Below are 25148 nucleotides of genomic sequence, written 5' to 3' on the forward strand. Positions count from 1 at the left end.
AAATGTAAGGTAAACAACTGATACATTAAAAGCAGATGTGAAATACAAAAACACTGTCAGCNGAACAATAGAAGTCCCCAGAATTGAGTTACTGTGGAGCGATTCTCTTTTTCCTCTCAATCCAGACAGCCACAAGCCTACCTTTTCATACCAGCCTAAATATCCTCAGAAATTATGGTATAAATTATAAGGTACCAATGAAGTATAAAAGTTATCACAATGAAGACTAGAATATAAGCTGTGCATGACTCCTGCACATGTATATCTTTAATAGAAACAGAAGATAAAAATGAATTTATTTTGTAGACATTTAGGAACTGCTACGGAGATGAAGATGTTCAGATGGTAATTCATTCTTTTCTTTTTATTCATCCCAATTTTGCAGGTTTCAAAAATTATCCTTAACTATTATCATTCCAATATTCTGGAGCAGAGCTGTCTGTCACTATATAAAACTACAATGGAGCACAGATGGAGAATAATTTTATTATGATGGAGAATAGGTATTAAATACATTCTATTATATTATTATCAAATAAGCTTATAAGTATTTTAAACCAGAATGATGAGAGAAAATAAATCACATGACTACCAAGAAAACACAACCAAAATTCCATTGCTTCTTCCAATTTCAAATGGCCATTTCTTGTATGCCATGAGCACAGAGTTGCCATCAACAGCTCCCATCAGACAATCCACTACAAAACAACAACTAGAGATGGTAGATACAGCAGAGACAAGCAGATGCATCTCCAACAGAATTTTTATTTTTCCTCACATTCTTCTAACTTTATTCACTTCCCACTGTCCTCATCCCTGCAGCAATGTCAAAGGAGGAAGCGCAGGTAGAAACTGGCCGTGCACTGCCCCTATACAGCCCGTGCATGAGTATACTGAGGATCCTCACTGACAAGAAGGCATTAGAGCTGCTGCTACCAGTTATAACTGCTTTGCATAAGGCAAATTTTAATATTTTTTTTCTCCTAGATGAAATTAATCCTAGGTTTAAAAAGCCTCACAATCTCCAGCATTTGATGTGGTTACACTTTTACATCAGTTCCTTCTTTCTTTAAATTAAAGCTGTCTAACAAAAAAAAAAAAAACAAACAAAAAACAAACCACCACCACCAACAACAAAAAAAAACCCAACAACAACAACAAAAACCACACAAAAAAACACCAAAATATGCACATTTATTCTTTGGAAAATTATCCATAATAGGCATAGCACCAGGAACAGCTTCAGATATGGCCTCTGCAGGGCTGAACAGAGGAACAGGATGAACTCCCACAGCCTGCTGGCCACACTCTTTTTATTGCACCCCAGGATACTATAGGCCTTCTTGGCCACAAGGGCACACTGCTGGCTTAAGGCCAACCTGTTGTCTACCAGGGCTCCTAAGTACCTTTCCTAAGAGCTCCTGTCTAGCCAGTCAGCCCTTAACCATACTGGTGAATGTAGTTATTCCTTCCCAGGTGCAGGACCCTACACTTGCTCAGACTGAAGCTCATCAGGTTCCTCTCCAGTCAACACACAGGCTGTCCAGGTCTTGCTAAGTGGCAGCATAGCCATCTAGTCTGTCTTGCAAATTTCCTGAGAAAGTACTCTATGCCTTCATCTAGACCACTGAAGAAGATACTGCATAAGACTGGGCCCAGCGCCAATCCCTGGTGTAGATTTTTCTGGTGGGGGGAGGGAGCATACAGGCTCTTTTTCATAGCTGACAAAGGTACATTGCTAGTGGCGGTGACTAATTTAAAAAACAAAACAAAGGAACACTTTTGTAGCTTAGTACTTGCTCTATCCATTAGTGTTACTGTGCTCTATGTACCTATTGTAGTTTCCACAGAAATAAATGTAAGGCATTGCTTTCAGAGCAACCTGAGATATGCCCCCCATTTATACTCCAGAAGTAACTTTTTACTTTGTTCCTAATCCCACTACCTTACCATACAATGCCATTCTTTAGGCTCTCCCTTTCTAATCTCTTGACTATTTGTCTTTGATTCCCATATTGCAGGAAGTAAGAGGCAGCGCAGTCAGCCAGTTCTTATTCCACTACCTAATGCATGTCTAGCAGCTACACTAGCTGGAACAGAAAATTACTAATTGTTATTGAGTTTATAAATGAATTTGTTACAGACAAAGTCTATGCCCTCGTGTATTCCTAGCTCCTCCTGATATACTGCTTCTTTCCTCCAGTGTTATCTTTCCCAAAATGTGATATTCGTATACATACCCTATGGGTCAACTGAAACATAATTCCACCACCAATATCCAAAGTATATGCTAGCAAATGATACACAGCAATGTTTCACTGCTTTATCTCATAGCAAATACAAAATGGACAAGAGATATTTCTTACAGAAGACTGTCTCCTAAGAATGCACATGCACAAGCAGCATGAAAAGCAAGTGTTGGAAGAAAGCAACCTGACAGTCATTATGTGTAACAAATAGGCCAGTGCACTTGAGATATTACTATGAAAGTCTGCGATGTTAATATGGGAGAGTTTGGAAAAAGTAGAAAGAAATAGAGAGATCTTGCTTGCAAACTTACTGGAAGTACTTACTGATAGCAACTTATGTTTATTTAAAAAATCAAAAGTAGACCACTTAAAGGTAATTTCCACAATCCATGAGATACTTATTCTGAGTTAGATCCTACATATGAAGGTAATTACACAGACAAAAAGCCTGTTCTGTCAAAAGGATTTATACGATTTATAATGACTATCATAAAAGATCTGATATTAAAAGGCATGCCTGATTGTACAATCCAACTGCAGCAGTATCGTTTGGGTGTCTCTGTAAAGAGGCTAAAAGAGGTTTGATAAAGGAGAAAGGAAGGGACTGTACTCAGGAGCCTATTAAAAATGCAGAAAAGTAAACAAGACACAGGAGAATGAGAACAAGATTGCAGCAGGGTGAGTGTCTTAGTAGTAGATCAACTATTTAAAATGCTTGGGACACAAACCTTGAAGGAGAGGAAGAGTGATCTGAACTTGCTTAGCCAGGCTAAAGGGAAGCTAAAAGGCAATTAAATACCTGCCTTCAACTACTTACTTGAGAGCTAGAAAAGATAGCTGAGACTTAACTGTATATTGCATAATAGTATAACAAAAACCCATCATCACAGCTTAGGCTCCTTAGATTAGACATCAAGGAAAAACTGTCTCAATAGGAGGGCATCTACTACAGTTCTCTATCTCTTGAAATTTGATGTGTACAGCAAAAATTTTGGCTTGGATTTGATTATGAGAACTTCCTTTTATCCCACATTTGTAAGATTGTATGGCAGGAAGAGTTGAAATGGCAGACAGCAAATGGTTTTAAATGTGTATCTCAGAATCATGTAATCATTTAGATCAGAAAAGACCTTCAAGATAACAGAGTTCAAAAGTCTTAATGTCATTATGAATAAATATGCTCTTACAAATATATACAATGGAATGGAAATAAGATTAATATTACATTATAAAGATTAATATTACGTTATAAAGACATTATTCCCAAATGCAGGTAAGGTACACCAAAGACTTGAACTGAAGTAGTAGAAAGACCTGGGATAAGTCTGGTTAATAAATACTTGCTGTCTTCAGCAAAATTCGGTGACAAATACTTAAAATGAATGTGGTCTTGAACTAGTGTCCAGTTTTAGTACTTGATTTACTGATACTGGAATGAAAAAAATTAAAAATACTTTTAAGGCTAACTCTCCCTCAGTTCTCAGTGAACTATTGGCTTGCAGCGCTCATCAGCTGCCTCACATACAAACATTTCATTGATATTGTTACCTCTATCACTTCAGTACTTCTTTCATTTAACAGAAGAAGATGGCTTTGGACACTTCAATCCATGCATCTAAGAGTAATTTCATAATATCTATCCGATTTCAAAATATAAGTAAAATCAACACAGTCATTACTGCATGTGGCAGGTCAACGCCTAATACAACAAATGGACCTAATAAAAACAACCAAACACTTCATGTGCACATAACAAAGTCAGTGTTCACCAGGTGCTTATGACTTTTCAAGAACATGCTGAGAGCAGGTTAGTATAGTTCTTTAAATTCATAAAGTAAGTCAGTACAGCTGCTGCTTCTCAGCTGTGGTAATCATAGATGACAATTTTTATTTTTTTAAGACATTCAAAACCAAAATTTCTTTGTATTCCGCATGTTTAATGGAATGCCTGCATTCTCAATTTATATTTATAGAAGCTAATTTTATCTTTGACTCCTCTCAGCAAGAACATGCCTAATAGACAGGAGGGAAAAAAAAATACAAAAAGCTTCTGGCTGCTGGTAATGGAATGGTTTTGCATGTGGGCTGACGTGCTCTTTAGAGACCCTTAGACCGATTAACTAAATAGCAAATTGCTACATAGGAGCACAGGTACTGTGTGCTTGAAATGATATGTAGCAAACCGTTCATCTGTGGAAATTAAAGGCTAGAGATAATGCTTATATCTAGAAAATGGGAGAAGCTAAAGTCTCCAAAAGCACTACCTAATGTAACAGAAGAATATTTCCTGAATACAGCCAGTGAAAGTAGAGAATCTTCTATATTATTCCGCTAGAAATAGGAAAAAAACATGCCTAATAAACATAAAACTCGCTGCTCCCTAAGCCTGAAATAAACACTTCATTACATATGCCTGTTAAAGAATTAGCTACACACTTTAGCATGTATTTATCCCAGAATAATAGACCTGTAAAAGCAACCAAAAGAGATAGGAAAATAAAGTGCATGAAATGAGGAACAGACATTTTGAAACAGCAGGATGTCCTGCAAAGTTGCTAAACGATATGGCTCTGTTTCTGTTAACTGAGCTGTTAAACTTCAGAATTGCTTTAATTTTCATTTGTATTCTTCATATAAAGATACACTTTGTTGATTTGCAGATCCACAGGTTTGATTTTTACAAAAAAATGTTATCTATATATTGCAAATATTGACAGAAAAAAAGTTTATTAGAACCTGTCTTTAAAACTCAGTGGCATTAAGAATGAATTTAATGCCTGACATTAGACATATACAAGGCCTGCTCTGTATGTAATGCCTCCTATTTTATTGTGTTAGCCTATGACATCAGGAGATGCTGGTGATATGACAGTAGAGATTGAGCCTACCCACCAATATTCCATTACATTTTATTGGCAAACAATAGCCAGAAACAGGGAAGTACTCGGACAAAATGGCACCTGACATAGAAGTGCCCATGAAGCAATGATGTGGAATGTAATCCTCCCATGCAGAAAAAATTGTACCCTCTGAAACTCATGGACATTTCAGGAGTTGATTCTTGAATTAAGGATGTTGAACAAGTTTCCTCCAACCTTTAACTCAAATACAAGCCTTTTAGATAAGGTTTCCTCAAGTACAGAAGTGTTTGGAGGCAAGATTTTTCTCAGCTTATTTTAAGCAAACATTAGGTGCTTTTATCACCTATGCATCACGTTACTGAAACCAACTAAATAGGAAAAAAAATACCAGTCCATTAGTCTTAAGTAGCTTGTGAGGATGTTTGCGTTTCACATGGATAAATTTAATTTGTCTTGAGGGACACACAGAGCTCCATTAGTTTCCTCCTTCATCCTTTGTAAAATTATCCCACTTCAATAAGAGCCATATACTTCAGATGGTACTTTAAATTTCTACTCAGAAAGACAAAAAAAAAAAAAAATCCAAAAAAAAAGAAAAAAAGAAAAACCAATCAACAACCAGATATCTTCTGAGGCACTCATTCTAAAAATGGGAAAAAGCAAAAAAGCACCAGAGAGCATAACTCAACCTGTATAATCATAATCAACACAAAGTCTGGGGCCGACTGTAGCATTCCCCAGATGTCTGCTGAGTACTATCACTTCTTTAACTTTGAATGTGTTACTGAAAGTCAAGAGCGTTTGTAAAGTAATAAAAATGGCCTTTTTGGCATAATGCTCTGTACTTTATATCAACATGAAAAGTCATTGTCTTTTATACTATTCTTTCAGCAGCTGCATTCGCTGCAGAAACATTAAGTATATTCTCTCCAAAAATAAATTAAAAAATAAATCTGCCTACAATAGGTTCTACTTATGCTTGCTCTGACACTTTGTGTGGTATCTTTTATTCTTTCCTTGAAAGGATTTCCTATAGGCTAGCTTTGTCTGTTTTACATTGTTAGTGATTCTAATTATAGATACAAAACTTCTCTATCAGAAGCCACAAGGAAAAATAACTCTCTCTCAAATTTCAGCCTGAACCACTCTGGAGTTTCTTAATCCTGAAGTAACATGGGTTTAAATATGCCCTTATGATCTCACTTTGTACCAGCTTGCATCAGCCTAGAGGTATGGTCACATTCCTGTCACGCTGAAACATATGAATGTGCAGTTCAAATGTGCTCAGGAATGTTCTGCAGTATCTTTTACAGGAAGAAGATGAATCTATGAAGCCTGAGCAACTGCTACGTTCATATGTACTGTTTACAATAAATAAAAAAAATAAATTAAGTGGAAAGTGGGCTACTGCTTTCAGTCTTACTGAGGAATCCTTGACAAGTGAAGGAATAGAAGCTAAGGAAATGAGAAGGGAAAGCTCTTCAGGAACGTAAGCAGAAAAGACTTTAAAAGCAATTATTAAACAGCTACTGCAAGTAGCACAGCAGAGTGCTTAATCACTTACAAGATAATGTTTTTTGTTTATATTTCCTCTCTTGAACAAAGTGTAGGCCTTTTTGTTTTTATACATGCAAACATGAACACAGTCCTACCTATATATTTATGCATGTGTGTATTTACAAACTAAAAATAATTAACTTGCCCAAAAAAACATACATATTGAAGAAACCTGATAATGCCAAAATTCAGTTCTGTTTTCAGTCTTGAACTAACACATATTTGTTGACTATTACATGAAAACCAAGTTTAGGCTTCCTGAATTCACACTAAGATTGCCAACCTTTGTCTGATCAGAACTGAATCTGCAATTAAGACTCCCCTTCTCCTTGTCCCAGAGAACAGACATATACACAAGTAAGTGAAATAAATGACATAGACTGAAGCAAGACAAAAGACTCTGCAATGTCAGCCATTAATAAGGTAATTCTTGTTATGCTAGTGTAGGAATCACCAATACATGGAAGCACTGCTGCCACTAGCTCCAGTGAAACTGTAATTTTTAAATAACTTTGACAGGGCAGCCTAGAAGCCTGAGATTTCAGGACATACTAAAATACCTGCTGTAAAGACTTAGTTTGTACAGCTTTAGTCATATTTATCTGAACTACAACAGGGATATTACAATTAATGAATTCTAGCAGTGAAAGCAACGAAGACAATTACTGTAAGACCTCATTACACATATTCACTCAGTCTTAACAGCCATCATTTCACAGATTCAAGGTTTCATAGTTTCAGTGATTATATGACACTGATTTTGTTTACTTGACTATCCTGAGAAACTAGTCTTCCTCATCTCTGAAAATTGACTACAGTGATAGAATACTAAGCCAGCAGGATTCTTCTCTACTTAATGCAGCTAACTCCAACAGTGTCTGCAGGGACTTCATCAGGAAAAAAACCAAAACACATTCAATGAATGCATGCATCTTATTTCCAAACATCAGTCTCTCAAAGCCAGAGAGTGGTCATGTATGCACTTAAATCCTTTTGGTTACTAGTGGCATTACTCAGGGGTCAGCATTTGGGCCAGTCCTGTTTAATACTGTTATTGATGACCCAGCTGAGGGAACAGAGTGCATTCTCAGTACATTTGCAAATGACGGACAGCTTGAAGGAAGTGTTGATTCTAACTGAGAGTAGGAAGGTACTTCAGAGGGATCTGGGTAGGCTGGATCAGTAGGCTGAGGCCAATTGTTTGAGATTCAACAAGACCAAGTGCCGGGTCCTGCACTTTAGTTCTGAATGCATAAGGTGCAGAAAGTCCAACCTCAAATTCACCACTGATCTCCATCTGCCATTGATTGCCTCTGAGTTGTCACATACCAAATTTTCTGTACCAACCCACCACCTCCATTGTCCTGCATAACTATAATTTATTCAGAAAACTTTGTCACATTACTGCTCATCCCCTGTAATAAAGTCCTTTATGAGTAACTGCACAGGTGGCACAGTAGAACCTCTGGAACACAACAGCACAGCTAGGATCCTCCTTCTGAAAGGATTAAGTTTCCTGTAAAATACTTGAGAACCAGTCCTCAGAAAACATGCTATCTGAACTTCTAGTCTATTCACAGTTATTGCAATGAGAGCATCTCATCCTCTTCACTGGGAGGAAGAATGGGGAAAGGAACAGCTGAAAAGGAAAAATGGGAGTGGGAACCCACAAATTTGCTAAATTCTATTTGTAACAAACCAGATGACTGACTAGAGACAAAGGCCAGTCACTTAATCATGGAGCAACTTTGCAGTGTTTTCCTTGAAACTGGAAACCAGTTTAATTCAAGTTACTTTAACTATTAGTTATCTGATGCAATAATATAATACACAAGAAACGTCCACAGAAAAACAAAACCTGGCTCAACTCTACACAGATCTGTGTAGTAAGAGTTAGCACATACATATGTCCAGACGAGCCAACAACATTTAAAAAAAATTTGTCTGCCTATTGGTACACATCTCCTAATACTTTCATAATATTTGAAAGCTATGAACAATCCAGGGGCAACCCAGAAAAAGGAGAAGAATTGCACTCTTTAATAACATTGAAACATAGCTTCAGTTCTAAATGACAGCCTTTTCATACAAACAAGGACTCCAGAAAAGAGTACACAAAGTGTGACTTTTCACAGATCAAAGGACGTACTTTGTAACAGCACATTACCTTCCTGTTCTACCTAGACTGCACTGCACTTCCTGCTCTTTACACTCCTTTTCTATATAGAAAAGAACAGACAACTCATTGCATACATGGACTTCAGTATATTTTTTCATTCTCAGAAGAAGGAGCCAGAGTAAAAGGGAGCAATATTCAGCAACTGCAGTTGGTCTTAAGTGGCTGGCAATAATGAATAGCAGTCCCAATACCACAGATCAAGACCTGTACACCTCCTCCTAACCATAAACCAGTTTGTTTCAACAACAAAACAATAATAAAAAATTGGATAAGATGTAATATAATTGTAAGTAGGTTATCACAAAAAAAAAAAAACAAAAAACTGCAGTGAGATTTGAAAATATCATAGTTATTCATCAGTCTGTGCAAACAACAAAAAATTATATTTAGTCTCAAAGAAATGGAAAAAACAGTATAAACCAGCATTCTTGAGCATGTTTCCTGCATATGGCACGTGCTGCTCAATAAAGCAACGCACAAGTTAAATGTTATGCTCTAGGTGAGTAAATTAAACAGTTAAAATAAATCAATTAGGGGGCTGGAGAGGAAGAAACCTATAGAATGTCCTTCATTTCTGATCAGGTAATGGTTACATCATGGTTGACTTTGGCTCTAGACTTCAATATTTCTTCTTCATGACATCAACATAAAAAGCTCAAAGATGACTTACATTAAGACAGTTAGCATGCAGTACTATTTGTCCATCTTTAGGATGTCATTTCACAGCAGGTCTTCAAAATGTTCTCATTATTGTATTTTAATTTTAGTACCTGAGAAATGATTTTTGATTCTTCATTAAGTACTGCATACTTAATTGATACATAGCATAGATACAAGATTTTCCCTTTTCCTTTTTGGATCCACTGAGATAACTGGAATTCCTATTAGTCTCATTGAATTTCACCACTCAATAGATCATTCTTCATTCCTGGCCTCATTCAATTTACCTGATTTTCAGACTGATTTCCTTTGTACAGCTATTGTTCCAAGACTTAGGTAGGTGGCTTATGACCAGCATATCATGCAATTGAAACAACTACATAGCCAGAAAGTTTATTAGAACTAAAACCAAAGCACAATGATTTACAAATTTAATAAAAGTCAAGGTTTCTAACACTAGTTCTGTTTAGCCAGTATTACACAAACAAGTTTGAAATCATCTGTTTTTGCTTTTCTTCCATTAAACTCACTATTAGGCCTTTCATAGCCAAATGTCCACAAGTGTATCATCCTTTCACTGACTGAAATAGACACAATGCTCATTAAAAGACAGACAGACACACACTCCCTATTTACTTATTTAACAACTGAAAACCTTCCTCCACCACACAGACTCACGGTCTTTTTTAAAATCAGGAGAGCACTGCTTTTTACAGAAATAAATAAGTCAGACTGCATACTAGGACTTAAGTGTTTCAACACACAGCACTCCACCTATGTGTTCTCTTACACTTATGTTTTCTTTATGCGAGTTTTTGTTTGTTTGGTTTTTTTCTGGGTTTTGATCTAGCCTTGCAATACCAGACCTGTAAATTCATTTTACATAAAGTATATGCAAACTTTTAATTCACTGTAAAACTGCAACTCAGAAGATATTTTTCAAAATTTAAAAAGTCAAGCACAGCTAAGAAAGAAGTAGCAAACAATCTCTGTCTGTTGGCATTGGCATGCCATCTTCACAACCAGTAAGCTGAGTAATACACAGTATCTGTACTCTAAGAAACAGAAAAATAATATGGGCTGTCATTCAGGAACCATTCATCTGAGATACTGGTTAAATCTTAGCAACAAAATTACCTATTGTCTAAACTGAACTCCACCATTTGCGCAAACAACCTCTGCAATAGTAAAAACTTCTTCCATGGGTATTAGGAAGGTTTGTATTTCTGAAATACATTATTTCACAAAACTCTCAGTTGAATTCCTCTCTGTTAAAGCACAAGGAACTGCAGAGGCAGTATTTCAGAACTAGGTATTTTTAGAATCATGTATATTTTTCACTTTAAAAAAATCACTGAAATAAATAACAGCCACAGAATTAATCCTGTTTACGTCTTTATTAGCTACACCCCCATTCTTAGGGATTTTAAAACTGAATCTTCCAGTTTCATCATCATTTCATTTAGACAGATATATTAGTTTATTTTGCTCACAGTAGCAGATGTTGTCCCTGGAACAAAATGCAAAGACCGTGACACCTACCCCAAGCATTTCTCATTTGTGCCAAGCACAAAAATCCAGTTTTCCTTCTTTTTTGTTTTGCTTTGTTAGTTGTTGTTGCTGTGGTTTTTAATTTTTGTTTGTTATTAGGTGGTTTTTGGTTTTTTTTTGTTTTGATTTTTTTTTTTGAACATACTCATCTCTCACAAGTACAGACATCTACAGCCACGTAATCTTAGATAAGATGCCAGATGCCCAATTTAAACTAGTGCCTTTCCTCAGAGACAGCAAGAAGGAAGCCACAAAATGATTAAATTATACTCATCCTGGCAGAAGCCTGTTGGCCATCTAAATCATGCAAGATGTGCTTTAGAAAAGGTCAGACCTACTGCAGGTATGCAGACCCATTATATTTAACATCACTCATAGCTTAGTCACAGGGGTCACCCTTCCCTTTCACTGAAGGGATCTCTGTGGTCTGACCAGAGAGAGAATGAATCCAACAGCAAGTTGAAGTCATAAGCCCCTGAGTCAGTATTTATGGCCCCATCTCTGTGGGCAGCTTTCCTATTCTGGACAAGTCATACAGCACAAAACTATCTGCTGAAGCAAAGAAATATTTCAGGCATCTATTTCTCCTCTTCAAAAAACAGGATAATTCCTTTTACAGAAATCACAGTCTTTTTCAAGTACTCATATCATCTAATAAAACAAATTACATTAAGAAAAATTATAAAAGCAGCATGCAATAGTCAACTCATTTATTAAAAGAAATCATGTGAAGCCTATTTCGGTCCCATGGAACACGGAGTTTGTGTGATGGTAAAAAACAACAAAAAACTACATTTTCTTGTACTTTTTTTTATATGTAACATTTCGTAAAATGTGTCTAGTATTATTTAATCATATGAATATTATCTAACATCCTTGTCTACTATTTTTCCCCAACAGTATATTATATACATTTCATTTTTCACATGCTGTCATGATTCAAGGGCAGCCAGCACAACAGAAAAGCACAACATAATCCATGAGTATTTATGGTGGTACAAGCTCCATAATTTATCCTAACAAAGTTATTACAGCACAGAATAGAATTAACAAGGCTGAGGGTAATTGAGCTGATATGTCATCGTGTATTAATTTTAAAGGGTTTTATGAAATAGTGCAATAGCTCATTCAAGAGGTTCATATTTGGATCTTTTTCAAGAAAGACAAAAAGGTAAACATACTAGAGGGGTTTTGAAGTTATTTCACTTAGAAGAAACTGGCTGCTTTTCCTCCCCCCACCCTTTTTAAAATCAGTCTTATCAGAGAGGTTCAGTTTTCTGGTCACAGAAGCATAAATTGTTACTTGTTCAAAACCCAGCTCTTGCTGAAGCTTTAGTCTAACAGCTTAATCTGTTCAGTTCTCAATTTACAGATGAGGGATTAAAGAATATCAGTTTACAGGTATTCCATAATTAGTGAATATCTGTGAAATACTACAAATACCAAAAGAGTAATTAACTGATTACAGCGTATTATGATGATATTATGATGAAAGAAATATTCCTAGTTGAGTGTCACCAAAAACTGTTGTGATCTGAACAGCTATCACTAGGGTATAAATCCCTGGACATTTAAAAAGAACTTTAATAACATGATCAACATGAACATGAATAACATTTTCTTCCATACTCTTGTACTCCTTTCCAAAGTATCATCTTTTATGTAAGCACTTAACCAGAAGATGTTCCATCAGGTCCAAAGGCTAGTATCTCACAGAGTGCCGTTAAAGACAAGAAAATGTTGAGTCTGGCACTTATTCCTGTTACTTCAGCTCCTGTCCTCTAGTAGAGATTGATGCACCAGAAAGTTTACTATTTCTGATGCAACTAACTTCTGATGTAAGATATTATTCTATTTCTATTTGGAATGACAAGAAAGAATATGCCACACAAGGATAATTCCATTACTGACTTGAGAGCATTCATCAAATCACAAGTATTGGTTAAACATGTCTACTAAAAATAATATTAATAACAGAATACCATTCAAAATACTTCGATATTGTTTGTGGAAGGCTGATGTGCAAGTGGTTATGACAAGCAAATTGAATGCTGTAGCAGAATCATTTGTGCAATGCTACAGCAGTAGTGAAACCCTGTACTAAGTGCTTGTTTCATAGAAAACTATCATATAAATGCCAACCTGCTTCTGCATTCAAAATCCTGGCCAGACAATGTACAAATGACAAAGTAATACTCTTAATTCCTCTGTCAAGTTTAATTTCAATAAAACTTTATCACAATCTGTGTAAACCCTGTTGGTTCTCTCCCTGGTCTGTTCCTCACAGCTTCCCAATAACTCCAATTTGGGTTTGTAAACTTGAACAGAAAGTAAATTCCTTCATTTCTTTTGCAGTGTCAGCACTACAACCAATATCTTCAAATTCTATATTGAATGCTCAAGGGCTGACTAGAGAGAGCTTCATTATTTGATTTTCATAAATGACTTTAACTTAAGAAGAATATGCACCCCAAGAACAAGCTGCAATGCAGGCTGTTGAAACAGACTATACATTTTTGTCCTCTGGTTTTAACAAGTGCAACTACATTTGTAATTTCCTAATAATTTGATATTTAAACATGCTCAGAAAGACCCAATCAAACGAGGGTTTATCCTCAAGAGGACTTGCTGCTCTGCTAAGGAAATGAAGCAAATCAAAGCCTTCAAAAGCAGATGCATTTCTGAGACTGTGGAGTGAAGGGAGTACTACTGCTCCTCCTCTCACACAGAGAGAGGTGTGGGAGGTTGACGCTGCAGGAAAGAGCTGAGATTTTATTTAATTAAAAGTTAAAGCCATCAGTTTCTGTTTGCAAACTGAGGGCGGCTTGTTAAAAAGCGTGACACGTCCAAGGCTTTATGAAAACATTTTCTTGTATTTGCAGCGAGGAGAAGTCAAGTTATCTCAGATTTCCCTCTGCTGAATGAACCAAGTCATTAAACTGGCATTTGCATTGAAAGGCTTTTCACAGGGCTTTCTGTCAGGCCTTTCAAGCGGGGATGAAATGAATGAGAGCCAGCTTACAAATGATGCATTGTTGAATGTATGTGGGAGCAAACAGCCACCATTGTGAGTGCAGGTGGGAAAGAAAAATGAATAGACAAGGAAGCTCATGGAGATGGAGAATCTCATTATTGATGGACTATGTGCATGTCTTTAATGAAGTTTGAAGACAGCAAAACCCAGTAAGAGATGGATTTTCCCGATCCTCCACTTCAGAAATTAATTATGTTGATAGAATAGGCAATGGCGAAACATCTCAAAGATTATATTTGCTGCTCTTTCATCATTACATCACTAAGTAAGATACGGAAAGGCTCTTCCTTTAAGCAAATCAAAGCACTTCAAAACTCAGCTCAGTCTCTTGCAAGAATACCCTCAACTGCCTCCTCATTCAGAAGAGGAAACTGAGTGATAGGCTACCCAAAGCATGCGAGAAAACAGGTATTTTTCACTCTTGTCCTTTAAGAAACAAATTTCTCATTTAGTCTCCATTTTTCCTTCACTTGAAGTAGGATGCAACAATTGCCCTTAACACATCAAAGGTTTCAACAAACTACAAAATCAGAAGTAATAGATGCTTTGGTGATACCAAATGGAAAACACTATCTACATGTCACAGTCTTTCCCTGTATTCTTCACAGGTGCCTCATTACTTCTCTCTCCTGCTGTTCACATCATCCTCACTGAAAAGAGGCCCCAGATCTCATGGAATCATAGAATGGCCTGAGTTGAAAAGGACCTCAAAGATCATTTAGTTTCAAATTCCCAAATTGCCAGATTCCCCACTCCTCATCTGAAAACATTTCTTTGACACTGTTTTTCTTTCCCCTCCCACATTTTTTTTTCCCCTCCTGTTTGCACTGTAGTTTCTGCATCATTTACCACACTCTCCCAATATTTAATTCTATAAGCCAGACTATGTTACAATTTACAGAAAAATTGCTTAAGTATACTTATCTTTCAACACTGCTAAAGCATATCTCTCATCCTAGGAACATTATTAATGTCACTTGATTCCTAAAAACTGCCCACTTTACTCCTCAGTCTCCACATCACCAAAGATCTCATCTCATCTACTTTATAGTTTTCCTTCGGGTTAATGCCCTTGTTAAACTCTATAGGACCAGGAACTGAGCCCGGATAGGTTATGGTAGAATCACATTTGCAAAAACATTTTAAGAAGATTGAGCATTTCTAAGAGTCAACATATTATATTATTTTTGTATTCATGTATTACAAAATAACAACAGGAGGAGTCAGGCACACCTCTACATACCTTGCACACATCTTAGATTTGTGTTATGAGTCACATATACTGTGACTTCTGTGCATTTCATTCTATGCAAGTTTCTTTAAGGATGAGCAAGTGAATAAGAGTCTTCCAACTTCAGAAAGGTTGAAACTTAAAGCACAGTCAGATACATTTGGAAATTGAATAAAAATACAAAACTTGACTTTTTCTTTAATAAAAACATTATTGATTAGAAATAATTATATTATCTTCTTACATTTGAGTCACAGGTATCAGGTCAGAAATACAGTCATTCACTCTGTATTTTTTAAGTACCATTGCAACGTTATTAGCCTCCTAGAATTCCCTTAAGTTGCCAAGATCTACTTCTGTTTCATCACTATTCCAAGTAAACTAGATGCGAGAATTTCAGCACAAGTATGCCACTGGAACTGAAAGAATAGGAACTATATTAAGAAATTAAGTTTTCAGCTTCTACTAAAAAACTGGAAAATGATTCATCATCGGATAAATAAACAAACTACTAAATAGTTTCATTTTCCCTCCAAATACATAGAGCATGCTTTGTAATGTCATAATTATAAAATACTCTGAAAACATCAGCATCAGTTACAGTCTTCTGAATTCCCTCTTCTAATTCATGAATTTCATTTTCTTCCAACTGTATCTAGCTGCATTGAAAGTCTGCCATAGTTTGTATTTGTTTTGAGTGTATTTTTGCATGTAAGTGGTAATTACATTACATAAAATCATTTTTAAGTTGTCAGATTTATGGTTAATACAGAAATCCCTAACTCTGGATCTGAGGTTTATGAGCATAGAATCTGTAGCCTGCAGAAATGCTGAAGTTTATGTTTGCTTTTATGTTTTATGGAAAAGGGTGTTTGGCTTGGTTTGTGGCTTTTCTGGGGGTCAGGTGGGTTTTTTGTTTTGCTTTTTTTTTTTTTTTTTTTTCCAGAGGGGAACAGATGTGAGGTTACAGGGGAACCACATAACACTTGTGGATTAGATTTCTTGCACATACAACTCGAAATCTTTTCCTCCCATCATTTTATAAATGGCTAAGAACCGAATATTCCAATTTCTTGTGCAATTTGGTCATTTACTGCAGACTAATAAATAATACAGTTATGCTTTCTGCGTTACATCATGAACATGCAAGTATTCTAGATCATTTGCTTTTCAGTTCCCAGGAATTTGGAATGAGTAATGTCATGAGTGCAACATCAGCTGTCTTTTCACCCACTTGGTCATTTTTAATGAGTTCATAAATATTTATTTTATCATTTCAATTCCATGGACCAAAATAGCCATATTTTAGTTACTACTTCACAAAGCTTAAATTTGGAAATGAGCAATTTCAATTAATCTTAAAACAGCTCCTAACACTACATTTGGCTGTTATGTGATTTATTCTGACATTCCAGTCATTGCCTTTCCCAGTCTCAATTCTGTGCTAAACAAAACACTTGTTTACTCCATTCCACACATCCTTGGCACTTGAGTCCTGGATGTAGAGAGCTCCTAATTTGCTGAGACAGTATTCTTTGTAAACAACTTTCCTCTGTACCAGGTAGAAGTCCCAAGTTCTAAGGCACAACCCACTTCCACTGAAGATGAACAGAAATAAGTTGCTACTCTGAGTGCACTTGCTTAGTCATCAATCCTCTCTATTCATGGAACAAAAGAGATCTCTGGGACAATTTTTACCCATTTCCTCCAGAAAAGTATATGCCTGTATACTTTTTTGATTAGATATATATTTTGTATTTTAATCAATGTTTATTAAAAGTCAACCAGAAGCCTTCAGAAATCCTTGTTCTTTGAGCAAGCTGTATTTCATGCATCCCTGAGACAGTAATTTCTTTTGTTGTTTACCTCTTTTCTGGAAAATATTTATACTCATCTCAATATAAAGTCACAGGTAAGGATTTTCTATTTGCTGGGTATTTACATTGGTATGATTAGTCTTAAATAGTGGAAGAGAATATGAAAGATTATATAGTCAATTACTATATAGCGCACCAATAATTACAGTAACCAATACTTCTGAAAAGAAAAAGAAAAAAAATCCTAAAACCCACACTTACACAAAAGATAAAAAACCCACAGTCCAAGAGTCTTCATTTGTGCTATAATTGTACTGACCTCAAACCGGCCATTAAAAAACAAGATGCCCAAAATTATCTTCCAAATATGCTCCAGCTTGCTTACCAGAAATTCTCTGGATCAGATTTATTCATCCCAAAGTTGCTTGGTAACTAAACTTCATAATCAGCCCTCCTCTCCACTATACTTTTTTTTTTTCCTTTTACTTTTTCTTTTTTTTAACAGCCAGAGAACAACCAATTCAGTGCACCTACTTTCAGCCTACACAGCTGGCTTCACAGCATCACTGTTTTGTTTGTGCTCTTCAAGGCGAAGTAGTATTGAGCAATGTCCAATTCCAAAGAGCAAACCCTCAACACTTTTTAAAACACACCGTGTTTTAATGGCCAAGTTTAAACCTACAAAACTACATAAAGCTACCTTTCATTAAAGCATCGGTTTTAAGCTTGTTTTTGAAATATTATGCATTTAAGGCTCATTACTTGTATTATGCTCCAAGGTCACATACATACATACCCCTTTATTAGCAAACTCAGTGGAGAATTCTGAATTTCTTACACTACAGCTTAAATTAGAAGTCCTGCTTGCTATAATGTTACCTTTAGCATGCATATCATCATCTCTTTGAAGCGTACCTCTCACTTGAGAATAACAAGGAGCAGCTCAGAAATAAAACTGATTGAATTATTAGTTAAAATGTTCAACTCTATCCAGTTAACAAGTAGCTAACTAAACTGTAAAGATCCAACAGCACTGATCATGTATTTCCTCTTCAACAATGGTTAATAGCAATTTAGTGGAACCAACACCCAGAAAACCATAGTAGTGACTGACAGTAGGTGAAAGAAAATTGAAAGTTGAAAGGACTTTGTTACTAATTGCATTATGTTTTTAGGTCATGGAATGTAATTTATATTTAAAAAAAAAATAAATTAAAATAGGTAAGTTTTAAATGAGAAATGTTTAAATTAGTATATGTTGAAGATACAACAGGCACCCATACACTGGTGATACCAAATGCTCACTGATACAAAGTAGCTCCTCTTAGGTAAGGGCAACAAAGGTTTTTCCCTCTTCCTTCCTCCCCAACTTTCTCCCAAAGGAAGGAAAGGGAGTCATCTGATCACCTCTTTAAACCATGACACTCTTCCACTGGATTAACAAATTAATCTGAATATTTTCACAGCCACATAAAGCATAACTTAAATAAAAGCATGCAAGCTTAAACAAAACCAATAGCAGAAACACATTTAAAAGACAAAGACCACCCTTGAGCAGCAAGCCCGTCTTCACCCAGGTGTGTAACTGCTGTAGTTTGTCACTTTAAGGCAACATAAAACCCTTATCTTAACAATCTAATCACCACCTTGTGCTTGCACCCTACTAGTTCCTGTATAACACTCAGACTCTGAAACTAATCCATCTGAGAGTTAGCCAAGCAAAACAAACTGCTCTACCTGCCACTTAGTCCTTCAACTTATTCAGCAACCGGACATATAAACAGTTCCCTTTACTTGCTGGCACAGGGGCTCACAAGGATTCATCCCTCCTCTGCTCATTGCTTCTCCTTACCTTTCTCTTTACCACATGAACACAGAACAGAAACCTTGAGACAGAATTGAAACACTAGCAACAAGTCGCCCCGATGATAATAACATTCCTTTCAAAATCATTATAAAATATTCAAAGATTATGTGCATTTTAAAAGGGACATTTTTAACATTATAAACACTGAGGCTCATTACAGTTGCCATGACACCCCTACAATTAACCTTGGTTATGTTTCCACAGAATCTACCATTGCTTTTCTAATTGCTAAGCATACTGTAGTTCAGAGTGAGAGAAGGCTAATTTAATAAGTACAAAACATCAGTCACTGTGTAGAAAAATTGTCTTTTTTAAAACCATTTGTGTTAAATCCTAGTTCAGAATTTGTCCTTGTATGTTTACAAAATGAGATAAGAATCATTCTAGCCACAACAACAAGCAGCTTCAGAGAATGAAAAAATAGAGCCAGACACCAGTATTACATATGAAAGTACATTAGATGAAGCTGCATTCTCTCCTTAACAGATTTTATCATCAGACTTCTGAGGGAGGGAAAAATGAAACATGAGAGAATTATTCCATTTTCTATTCATTTGCTATTCTGAACCAAATATCCACATTCATAATATCACCAGTCTCTTTTGTTTGTCAGTCCTTTTGGTTTCAAGTTTTGGGTGTATTTCTTTTTTTTTTTGGCGGCCTTTTTGTTTTGTTTTGTTTTTCCTCTAGATAGGTTTTTATTTAATTCTTTGCTCTGAACATTGCTTTGATTCTTATTTGCCAATGAGCTCATTCTGTAAGCTCTTCAACATGGCATCTTATTCCACAAGTACACTGCTTGGCGTCAGTGGAACCAATCAGTTGCAAAATCAGGCACAGCAGTTTTGTTGAGAATAGAGTTTATCTGCAACATTAAACTGGGGTGCGAGAAATGGTAAATGTCTTGCTAATGGAAATGGCCACTTTACTAGTACTGCAGAGAGAACACTTAATGCTGAGACTTATTTGCATGAACAACAAGATGGCAAAGCAGCCAGATTTGGATCTGTTTGACTTTATCAACTTTTTATATTTAAACACTCAGAATAAAGTCACGCTATTTATGTGACAATGAAATACCAAATAATCAGCTTCATGCAAGTTATTCCTTTTCTACTTCAATTATTATATTTAAAGTCCATGCTATAACAAAAACAAAACAAAAAGTTTAAATCTGCTAGAAATGTTTGCAGTACTAGTTGTAGACAAAACAGAAAAGGCAATGTAAAGAAGGGCCTGGGAAAAGAATACATTACACCATTTCACCATGAGTGGAAGAGAAGTTAATTTCATCATACAGGATCATCTGTCTCATTAGCAATACTGTTTTTCTGGTTTTGTTCTATTTGGAAAACGGTAATTCTTGTTCCTTTCCTCTTTTGCAGCTTATTATCAGTGCCTTAATTATGTTAGACACACTGGTGGCGCTCAACAGTACCAGCAGACATAAGCTTTCCTCTGAGGGAAATGCTAATTTTTTATGAACAGCAAACATAGTCATTGGTCTTAGCTGAAGAAACAGTTGTGATGTACATCAATATGTATCTGCAATACATAAAGTAAGCAGAATAGATTTCAGGACAAGAACACATTTATCTTACATGCGCAGAAGTGAACAGGAAAGCAAAACAATCTCTAGGATTGCCGCTTTCAGTCTTAACGAGTAGTCCAGACAAGACAAAGCAATTATTTGCCTGCTGAAGCAATGCAAGCTTACTCCAGTTGTTAATAACCTACATACTAAAGCAGTGGTTTTGTAGTTGTTTATCAACAGAGAAACAAATCACAAAGACTGAATGATAGTTCTATGCTCTCACTGGAAAAACTTCAGATCCACTAGTACAGCTGAGAAAATGAATCACAGAATCACCTGGGTTGGAAGGGACCTCAAGGACCATGAATCTCCAACCCCCAGCCACAGGCAGGGCCACCAACCTCCATATTTAATACTAGACCAGGCTGCCCAGGGCCCCATCCAACCTGGCCTTGAACACCTCCAAGGGCTGGGCATTCACAAACACTGCGGGCAGACTGTTCCAGCACCCTAGCGCTATCATAATAAAGAGCTTCCCTCTAACATCCAGACTAAATCTTCCTTCCTTCAACTTAAAACCATTTTCCTTCTCCTGCTGTTATCTACCCTTTCATAGGGATAACTGCCCTCCTATTTGTAGGCTCCCTTTAGGTACTGAAAGGATGTAGTGAGGTCACCCCCAGCCTTCTTTTCTCCAGGCTGAACAAGCCCAGCTCCCTCAGCCTGCATTCATAGGGGAGGTGCTCCTGCCCCTTGACCATCTTTGTGGCCCTCCTTTGAACCCCCTCCAACAGCTGTCCTGTCTTTCTTGTACTGGGGTCTCCAGACCTGGATGCAGCACTCCAGATGGGGTCACACAAGGGCATGGTAGAGAGGGAAAATCACCTCCCTGTCTCTGCTGTCCACCCCTCTTCTGATGGAGTCCTGGATATCATGTGCTTCCTGAGCTGCAAGAGCATACTTGGCTCATGTTAAGTTTTACATCCACCAGGACCCCCAGGTCCTTCTCTGCAGGGCTACTCTCAAGGACTGCTCCTTCCAGTCTGTATCAAAATGAAGCAGCAGTGCATCAGGACTCACAGATCCCTAGGGTGCTCAGGCGAGCTGCACTAACTGGCTTGAGAGAGGTTAAAGCAACTGTGGCCCTTTCTTTGCAAGTCATCAGCCTCAAAGCACTTCTTGATTAACCTTTTGGTTAATTCTTTCACCGCAAAGCCCCTTCATCTCTTCATGTATCTAACAAAAATCTTATTTAATACTGTACTGCAAGACAACACAGCCTGACAAAGAAAATGTTTTGACAGTTTTCCACCCTAGGCCACACATGCCTTGTCCCCAAGCTGACTGCAGGTGGGACAGGCACAGGATGACAGACAAGCACTGTCCTCTGAGCAGGAGAGGATAAAAGCATTAGCAGAGCAAAGGTGCACTGGACCTGAAGGCTCTGAACGATACTGCCAACCACAGATTAGAACATCAGGTATGTCACAGTGCATGAAACTGGGGAGCCTAATCTAGTACTGCGTTTCTGTTTTGCTTTACAAAAGCCAATCTATAAAAAGCCCAAACAAACTAGCTCTGAAAAAGGCTTTTCTTCATGGGTCAGGCTGGCATTTCCCAGAAGCAGAATATCACTTCTTCACTGTCATTTCCATATTATAACTGTAACTGTATACTGCATATGCATTTGTAAATGCAGTGTTGAGGGAGGGGAGTGCAAGGAACACCTACAAAAAGTTTGCTTCTCCATGCATATTTCAAGTTATTTTCTAAAATTACTTAAGTTCTCATTTTGATAAAATTAGAGACTTGCAAAGGGTAAACTGAAAATCTGACTACATAACTGTGATATGGAAACATAAGCAGACTGGTAGCCTATACTCAAATTTCACACATATCTACACACACTAGAGGCATGACACTGCTACATCCTCAAAGGTTGCATTGTCAGTCACAATTGCTAGAGAGGACAAAGAATCCTTTGCACATAGCAGTCTTGTCAGTGTGCAGATCTCAAGGACAATTTACAACCACAGCGGCCAAGAGCAGAAAGAGATAAAGTCGAGCAAGTATTTAATCAGGTCAAAATCAAAAGACCTCATTACATTCCACACACGCATACATACCATCACCTTTTCTTTCCCTCCCCATTCTTTGCTCATTCTCCCAGAACCTGTTTCTATGAAAAAGTATAGGGTACACTTACCTTATGGATATGCACCAATCACTGTATTTTATTTTTTTTTTCCTAGAAGGTTGGTTAATCTATGCAAGTTTTTCAAATGAAGCAGCTACTCCATTATGGAAGATAACTATCCCTGGCATGGCTCAGAGTAAAATAAAAAGCCAACAAAGCCCACTCCATGCTCCACAAGCACTCCTGACCATCCCTTCTAGTCAGAAAGGCACCTGATATGCTCAGATCATTGTTCCATTGTTCTATCATTTGCAGGTTATTACTATTTCAGCCACTATTATTGCAAATTCATTGGTTATGACAACAATAGCAGGACCCATCTAGACTTATACACTGAAATTCATACTCCTTTCACAGCACAAACATCAGTGTTTTTTGCTTTGGTTTGGTTTTGTGTTTTTTTACTTTTTTTTTTTTTTTTCATTTTACAAGTACTTTCAGCTAAGAATTAGCCATAATACAGGCGAAGACCAAGCAGTGAAATCTTAACATCTTCACAATTCCAACACACCCAAGCTGCAAAACTATCTGTAATTACAGCCTTGAATAGACACAGTATTTCACTGCCTGTAACAGTGCTCAGCTTTGGACTCAGTAAAAAAAATTCTGCCCATTTAGTTTCCTCTTCTTCATATTCCCATTATTCTAATTTTTGTCTTCCTTATCAGCAAATCCTGTATACTCCAATATATTGATACATTCAATAAAAAACCAAAATGCAGCATATGACCTGTACCAATTTGGTTTGGCTTTCTGGGCTCCATTTTTAGTAGCATTTGCAAGCAAATATCAATATTAATTCATACTAATGACACATACCATTGACCCTCCATGCATTCATCATTATTTTCTATTTTCTTACGTAAAATAGAACAGAGGGAGATGGGGACACTTCTAACAAAATTAATTGCTCTGTACTGTAAAATGGGGCCAAAACACTAGTAATATCAACCTCAAGGCATCAATACACAGATCTGAACAGTGAACATCCCTCTCCTTCTAGTTTGGCTGCCAAACACAAGGGTTGTTCTCCTCCACTGGGTCTCTTAAGTAACATAAGAAAACTTTTCTGAATTCTGTTCAGAAAACTTTTCAGAATCAGAAACTTTTCTGATTCTGTTCATGTAACTGCTAAGGTAAGTGAGCAACCATAATGTAAATGATGGGCTGCTAGCTGAATCCAAAGCAATGATTTGTCCTGCACTATTTTTGAAAGAAAAAGGAAGGAGCAATCAAAGCTTTTCTGTCCTCACTATTAGAATACAATGGATAAGAGGTCAGCATACAGCACACTATAGTGTCTAACTTACTTTAAAGATATAGAGCCATATCAACATTATCATTAAATTTAAGACCAAAATAAGACCTTAATAAAACATATAAAGAAATGCTCTTAACCACTACAGTCTACTCTGATAAAACCATTGGTTTTCACTACTGTTAGCTCTGTATAGTCAAGCGTGGCAGCTGGACTCTTTTCTGACTCATGCAGTTTCATATCTAATTAAGTTTCATTTATAGAATCAAACTCCTCCAGCAGTTATAACCTTGCAGAAGACATAGGGTCATTGACTTGTAAAAATCTTTTTACTGATATTTGTGATAAAGAAAAATATCCAATTTTACTGGCAGTTTTCAAAGCAAATTTCCTCTACTAGGTCATTCAACACAGTCAGCCTTCGACATGGAATTATTCCTTAATATCTAGTTGCATACTTTCCATTCTTTCCCAGAGATTTCTTTTGGCAGCACATTTGGCCCTTGCTTTATACATTCAGCAGCTCTTATGCTGATAATGGAAGAGCTGATGAAAGCCATTACTGGAAGAGGTAAAGCTACAATCATCTTCTGAAATGCTGTGAAAAGGTCCAACTTCTTAATTCATCAGAAATAAAAAGCCAACAATTTAAATATACGTGCACTTTTTTTTTCTTTTTTTTTTTTTGAATACACAAATTACTATTCATCTACATTCATGGAGGCAGTGTGAGAAAACTAGTTTTACATTCTAACTGGAAATCTTCATTTGTACATTTGCTACCAAACAAGCTATACATACATACATCATACATATATATATGTATGCACACACACATTTGGTGAACAAAGTCAATTATTAATTAAATCTTTTAAAGTGGATTTTTTTTAAAAAAAAGCTACCACCATGACATTTAATTACTTTTTAATTCTTGTTCCTGAATTTCTTCATCAGAAAACATTAGAAAAATAATTGGTGATTAAATTAGCCTAAGTATATCATATTGTAGTACAAGAGAGAAAGAAAAATGTTGAGAAGTAGTAGTGAATAGCCACATTAATCTTATTTGGGTTTTTTTGTTGTTGTTGTTTTGTTTTCTTGGGTTTTTTTGGTTTTTTTTTTTGTTTTTTAAATAAAGAGAGCTACAAGTCCC

The 25148-nt window shown here is 36.5% G+C and overlaps 1 protein-coding gene across 9 annotated transcripts in view; it reads right to left on the reverse strand.

Annotated features, from left to right (window-relative positions):
* Positions 1–25148, reverse strand: part of LRRC4C (leucine rich repeat containing 4C) — a 413560-nt gene that overhangs the window by 338498 nt on the left and 49914 nt on the right. The gene's annotated exons all lie outside the window — the stretch shown is intronic.

This window comes from Coturnix japonica, chromosome 5, assembly GCF_001577835.2.
Source record: "Coturnix japonica isolate 7356 chromosome 5, Coturnix japonica 2.1, whole genome shotgun sequence".
NCBI lineage: Eukaryota > Metazoa > Chordata > Aves > Galliformes > Phasianidae > Coturnix > Coturnix japonica.